General features: G+C 40.5%; 1 long non-coding RNA gene across 1 annotated transcript; it reads right to left on the bottom strand.

Annotated features, from left to right (window-relative positions):
- Positions 1–128: 128 nt before the first annotated feature.
- On the bottom strand, positions 129–6,546 carry LOC121923571. The gene is made up of 5 exons (XR_006102399.1): positions 6,426–6,546; positions 3,300–3,410; positions 1,112–1,213; positions 902–999; positions 129–254 (listed from the first exon to the last, which is right to left on the bottom strand). It is a non-coding gene; the product is annotated as an uncharacterized LOC121923571 (long non-coding RNA).
- Between the last annotated feature and the right edge of the window lie 877 nt (positions 6,547–7,423).

Raw genomic sequence — 7,423 nt, 5'->3', positions numbered from 1 at the left:
ACAGTCAATGGTTATGTTGTAAAGTCCAATGGGACTTTCCCCTTTGTATACATACTGTGTAAACCACCATGTACATAGACGGCACTGTAATTTTAACATAAGCAGAAAAATCTAAACTGTGACCATCATAGGCAATTCTTCCTGCTCACTTAATTTTTGCAGAGGCTTTGATGTTAATGAGACGTTGAATCCTTTCTTGCAGACTACACTCTATATTAGCATCAAGTTCTTCCTCCTCCAGATGTGATATCTGCCTAGAACAGAAGAGAAAAAAATGAGTTAAAACATTTAAATTCAAATCTCAGTTTGTTTCAGAATTTGATATTACAAACAAACAAGGCAAACAATCTTAGCCAGGTTCAGTTATCTGCGAGATTGTCACCTAGTTATTGCAGGCACCTTCTAAAATTGAATTTGTTACAGCAGACATGGAGGTTTCTCATCTGTGCTATAAACTCTAATGTAATTAAGCTATTTTTTGCTTTGTCCAGTATGTATGTTAAGAAGCCAGCAGAAATTACAGTGTTGAGACTATAAAATCCCCAAAGTCCCATACCAAGACTGCTAGGTAGACTAAGTATTTATGGAATGGTACAATTAAATAAGGTTTTTATCAATTGTGTTATACAAAAGTAAGGAGCCTTACTTACATAGTGCATATACAGAGGATTAGAAAGAATAGTTTGAAATTTTTACAATTATGTATTGAAAATCAACTTGAAAAACCACACTCTAAAATTAGCTATAACTTATAATTTATTCTGGTAGTAAATTCTGGATTCACTGGGCACTAAGTTGTAGTGTGAATTCAAAATGCTCACAATCTGTCACCTGTACTCTGACATGGAATAAGTCCATTGTCAGTACATAAAAATGAAATATATATCTAATAATCATTTACTTGGCCTTTTTCCTTGCTTTCTTCATCTTCTTCTCTATTTTCTTGTCAATCTCTTCCTTGCTAAGGACATGGAATACTTCCAGAATACAATCTGTTCCCTTAAAAAAGAACAGACAAAGTTGCAGAATTCTCTGAACTAGAAAACTCAATATAGCAAAGTGCTCAAGGCAAACATTAACCTCGTGAGAAATTCACATGTTATTAACTTACATGGCAAGCAAGAATCCTCCCTGTCCGGTCAGTGCCAAGACTAACAATTCTGTCTCTTCCTTCCCGCATGATAGAGCCAGATTTGCTGCAACTCAGAATGTCCTAAAAAAGAAAGGGAAGCAAAGGGAAGTACAAAGAAATATAACGTGAACATATTCAAGCCATCAAAAACATTTCTAAGAAGATAGAAGATGATCCTCTCTCTTTAAGTTACACTGTACGAGCAGTCAAAGTGCAGTTAGGACCTGCCTACAGCATTGGCAGTTCAATTCTCTTTGGGAAAAACGAACTTTGGCCCGTTACAGACGAGCCTTTGCGGCGCCCCTGTCACGTGCTGGGGGTTGGCCGAGGACCTAGCATCCATACCGGCCTCACCTCTAGCACGTGACGAGGATGTAAAGATGGTGGCGCCCTATACACACGGGCGCCACCATCTTTACGTGCTGGACGCTTAGTGTCAGCACGCCGCGCCCTGGATTTGATGCCGTGAGTGCGCGAGTAGCGCCTCGCGGCGTCCCATCTGGGGCACAAGAAGCGCCATTTTGGCACTTCTTGTTTGCTGCGTCCGGGTACCGCACGGTTTGGCTGCTGCGGTTCCCGGACGCAGCAACTGGCGGCGGCGCGAGACTGCCCCTTCTGGGCGGTCTGTAACACGCCTTACTGGCTCTTTACCCTGCATGCCAAGGAAGGAGTCAATGTAACAGCCAACTATAAGAAAAGAAAGGTGCTGTCTGTTGGGGACCCATGGCTCAGAGGCACCTGAGTGCCAGCATGAGCGGATGAACTGGGAAGTGCCCATATATCTGGGATGTCACTGACAACTTGCCAAAACTCATCATAAGCACAGATCAGTACCCTTTTTTTTTAATTCATGTGAGAACCAACAACGCTGCCAACTCCTAGCAATCCAAGCTGGTACAGTCAACAGTGAGGAATTCTGGAAGCTGCAAGTTTCCATCCCTTCTCTATTCTCATGCACTTGACAGCATGTGATTGGGTAATTTTTATAAATTGGGCACTAAGTCCATTATTGCCCCCATATTTTGGTATTTTTCATGGGAGGTATAATTTACATATTGAATACAGCATGTATATATGGTTTACATACATACATTTTATGTCTTCTCCTCTTTATAAGTTGTCTTATCCATATGAACAAATACGGATAACCCATGAATCTAGCCTGACCCTTAGAATGACACAGTATGGAAAACTGTACAGAACACTGTAAAATTGTATATCAATCTCTTACAATGTAGTGTAATACAATACACCTTTTCCATCCACAGGATTTCTGGAGCTCCCCATGGATGGAAAAAACAAGGGAGCTCAAGCCCATATTAGTCAATGGGCAGTGACTTATGTGTCGACACAGATATGTGTGCGCTCTGACATGAACTAATAAGGGACAGGACAATCCTCAGGAGCTCCAATCTGCAGATGGCTAGTCCAACAACAGGTCCACTGCACCCACTGCCATTCACTCCAACTGGAAGAAATAACATGCTGCAGTTAGAGATGATAATTTAGCAGGGCCAAATCTGCCCACCAAACATAAGATGCCTGGTGTCCATCAACAGGGACCCTATAGATATCTGCAGAAATAATTAACAAGCCCTCCTTCCAAAACACATTTAGCTTATTTCTTTATAATGTAAGGTGTCCAAAAGCAAAAGCACCTGTTCTGCTGCTTTGCCCAGATCGCATAGCAGATACCACTGTCAACATCATACAAAAATGATGTGTAAGGGATTGATTCAGACATTATCTCAGCTGATTTTCACTAGTACAGGTAAGGTGGGACAAAACAGTTGCTTTTGTTGTTGTTTTTCTATTTATATCAATTTGGCAGCTGAACAAGCATTTCAAAGCAATGGAAATGACCCAGGTGATTTGATAATAGAAAATGTATCCTCATAATAACAGAGAATATACACCTGCTTCAGAAAGGAATTATTTTAACACATAAAAATTCATTCAGAAATATTCATTTATTTATTTATATACTTAATATGTGGGAGAGGGATTGTGAAGCAAAGAGAAGCAAGAGAAAAATGCAGCAGGCAAGAATGGGACTGACTTTCTCAGGAGTTGCTCTTACTAGAGGGTGCTCCACAAAGTTCTGTACCATTGCTGCCTATCAGGCTGAGAGTGTGCTGCTGACCTTTTCACTGCTTGGAAAATATACCTGCTGCTGGGTCTCATCCTTATCTATTATCCTGTCCTCTTCAGTAGGATCTTTTATTCTCTCTGCAGATCCTTTGATTCTTTTATATTCAGGCTCACTGGGATCTTCATCCTGTTAAATAAAAAATGTAAATTAAACTTAGAATGAAGACTGGGACCTAGTTTCTAAATTCTGTCTTCCCACTGCAATTATTTCTGCAATTTAATAGTACAAAATAGAACATTTCTGATTTAACAATTTAATAGTACAAAATGGAACAATATGCACAAGACATGCTTGGACATAAAGCCAAAGTACAGACAAGCAAAATAAGCAAAGAGGCAAACACAAGTACTGTATGAAACAAGTGATGCTTAATAGGCACAAATTGAAACAAGAGTAGTCAGACACTTAGAGGTTGTCTACACTGGCAAAAAAAAAAAAAAAAAAAAAAAGCAGTTGCACCCCATTTCAGGCCTCAGCTGTTCATACGATGGATGAGGCTGAAACAGGGCGAAACAGGGATGAAAATGTAGTCCAGGGTGAAAAGCCAGAGCAACATAAAGCCTCTTGCTCTGCTCCAACTTGGAAAATGTGCATTGTCGCTCCAGCATATAAAAAGCACAACATGAATGCAGGAAGGCCCAGGGGGCTTACGGAAGCGGTCTGGAGTATGTCCCTGGTGCCTGGTGAGATACAGCTGCTAAGATGCAGCTGCAAGCACCAATAATGCAATGCATGTAATAAAATCATACACAAAGGGGCCATGGGGGTCAATGGGGGGAAGGGGGCATGTATCATTGTGTTCTGTAAATGTGTCACTAGGTGCACTAAGGTGGTGTAGTGCTTGTACAACTGTGTAGCTGGACACATGGAGCATCCAATGGAATGTCCGCTAGGCAGGATAAGGTAAGTAATTGATAGTCACAGTGTGTTCGTGCAATGGTGCGCATGCATGGGGGAGGCAAAAAATAATTGAGCAGAGCAGCTTGACGCTGTTTGTTCATAGTTGTTTGTTTATTTATTGTTTTATTTATTTATTTCATTTATATGCTGACTTTGTCCATGAAGGGACCCAAGGCAGCTCAAAGATTTAGAAAGCATTACAATAAAATTTAAAAATCATCTAAAAGCAATGTAAATTTACATTCAATCAAAATTCGGGCTAGAGTCACAGCAGACATTGCAGTTGATTGCCATGGGGACGATCTTATCTAATCCATCAAGTTGTTTTTAATGATGTTTTAGTTAATCGTTTGGAATTGCTTTTTTAAATTTAAAGTATAAGATTTGGATGTTAATTATTTAATTAACTGATGTAGTATTTTGCAATATTGAAATTTTGTGATTGGTTTTAAATATATATTATGCGAATGGCCTTTGGCTTAAGCATTAATAAACTTATACATACATAAATTTACATTAAAAATATACTGGAAGTTAAAAAGCAATATACATGCTCAATATAAAAACCACTTTGGCGTGCTTATATTTTAAATGCTTCCTTAAATAAAAATGTCTTGACCTGCCATCAAAAAGCAAGGAGGGAGGTGGCCAATTTAGCCTCCCATGGAAGCGAGTTCCACAGGATGGGAGCAGCTACCAAGAAGGCTCTCTCTCATGGCCTCACCAAATGACCCTGTGATGATGGCGGGACCGAGAGAAAACTTTTCCCCAACTATCTTAGAGTTCTGGCAGGTTCATATGGGGAGACACGGTTCTTCAAATGATCTGGACCTAAGCCATATAGTGTTTGTCCTGCTTTGGGAGCCAGGAAAACTCAGGAATGGACCAGTTTTTTCTCTGCTTGGCCAGCTCCTTAGTTTCAGCACTGCTACATCTACTGAAAACAGGGATTTTGTGACTATTAATAAGGTACAAATGCTTCATCTTAAAGACTTACTGTATATACTTGTCTATAAATTGAGAAATTATTTACGGGCCAGTATGGTAATGTGATAGCAGCTCTTTCAGGTTTCCCCATGCAGTCGACAGAGCAGTTTATTTCTCTCTTATGCCAAGCAGAAAGTCTTGGGTGATTGATTGCTTTTAAATAAACAAACAGAATCCCTCTCCCAACCGCTGACTGGGAAATGAAGGATGAAATGAAAGCTGAAACTCAATTAGAGTCTCTGGCGGGATACAAACTGCCGCTTTGCAGTGGTCTGCCGCCGCCGGTTAGTCTGCAGGGGAGCCGGAGCCTCCACACGGCGCGGCTCCCGTGCAGACAGAAAAAGAAGCTCCAAAATGGAGCTTCTTTTTCAGTTGCGTTTGCGACGTAGCGAGGCGCCAGGGGCGCACTCGCTACGTCACAAGGGACGCGACGCGTACGGACGCTCAGCGTCCGATACGCAAAGATGGCGCCGGCCATGTAGAAGGGCCGGCGCCATCTTGTACGGACGGAGTCCGTATTAGGCACAGGGGCGTCTATAAGAGACGCCCCTTTTTTAAAATAGGACGTCCCAAATGCCGGTACAGAAAGCACCTCTGTTGCCGCACACACATACACACTGAAGGAGCCTCCAAATTCTACCCTCAAGTTATCCACAGGTCATGGCAATATCCATAATTTTGTTCCCAAAACCTGCCTTCAACTTATACATGAGGTCGATATAGTCGAGTATATACGGTACTTTTGGCCATCCAGTGCAAACTGACAGCTGGCTTCATTCTACAAGACCTGTTCCAATCCCCTATTTTTCTCAAGTTGAGGATGGAAGAAAAACTGAAGGCAGCTTAATAACTAAAGGGATTTCTTAGACTGTATATACACATAGATTCTAGGAACAGACTGGTTTTACTTATGAGGTTAAAGCAGGGGCTTTACAAAGAACTATGAAACCAGAGTAAGAAAATGATATTTTCCTAAGTAGGGCAGTAATAAAACCTCTGAATTTAAGTTAATGCAAGGCAGCCAGTAGTACAACCCATTGGATATGGAACAAATTGCAAATGTAGCAGAACAAAGAAGTATTATTTGGCTTTTTACATTTATATGTCATATTTATGCATAAAGCATTCAACGAAGTATAATAATGTATTATAATAATTGATAAAATGCAAATATATATATATATATATATATATACACACACACATACATGTAACACAAAAGATCAAGAAGTTATTTATATGTTAAACACTTACTTCCTGGAAAAAGCTGATGTTCCAGGCCCTCAGCTCACTGTCAGCAGAACCAGTAATAAGAAGGCTTTCTTGAGAAACCAAAGCTAATCCCCACACCTAAAAGAGACCATGTCAGAAGGATTAATTATCTTCATTTAATATCAGTAGAGCCCTCTCCCTGTCTATAACATTTCCCATTGTTGTAGAATATATCTTTCTGTATTTTACACTCACTAAATCAAGAGGCCCCAAACCTTGAGATAAGGCTGATTTTTAATATGAAGATTCCTTCCAATCTGGTGAGTAATAATAATAATAATTTGTTTTATTTATATACCGCTATTCCAAAGATCATAGCGGTGAACAGCAAGTAAGCTAATTAGTAAGTAAGCTAATTTGCCCCCAACAGTCTGGGTACTCATTTTAGCGACCTCGGAAGGATGCAAGCCTGAGTCGAGCTTGGCGAATGGGAAAAGAAGCAGGGAAGGTGAGTGGGCAGGGAGAAAAAGACAGTGGGAGTGAGTGGTGGGGGAGAAAGAGGCAATGAGGGTGAGATGGTGTGGAGAAAGAAGCAGGGGAGCCAAACATTCATGGAGGAAGAGAAGGCAAGGTAATGGAGAAAGAGGCAGGAAAGGCAAGCAGGCGCTAAGAAAGAGGCAGCAAGGATGAGCAGGGGACAGAGAAAGAGGTAGGGACAGCAAGCAAGCCTTGCAAGACCATGTCAGTGGCACCCATCTCCCCTCCCTGCCCCCTCACCACTCCTAAGAGGGTCCAATCAAGGAAAGGACACATTTATTTTTTTATCTAATTTTATTTATTTACTTATTTAATTAATTTCTATGCCGTCTTTCTCCCAAAAGGGACCCAAGGTGATTCACAATATAAAAATACATTAAAACAAAAATGTTTAAAGACAATTAAAATAACCTAATCAAAACACTACTAAATTGAAATTTAAAAATACAAAAGTTACAAAACAATCTAAAACAACCCCCCCCCCCCCAAAAAACCCAGGCTTC

This window comes from Sceloporus undulatus, chromosome 2 (assembly GCF_019175285.1).
Source record: "Sceloporus undulatus isolate JIND9_A2432 ecotype Alabama chromosome 2, SceUnd_v1.1, whole genome shotgun sequence".
Classification (NCBI taxonomy): Eukaryota; Metazoa; Chordata; class Lepidosauria; order Squamata; family Phrynosomatidae; genus Sceloporus; species Sceloporus undulatus.
The sequence above is the reverse complement of the archived record's forward strand: the minus strand, read 5'-3'. Positions and strand labels throughout refer to the sequence as shown.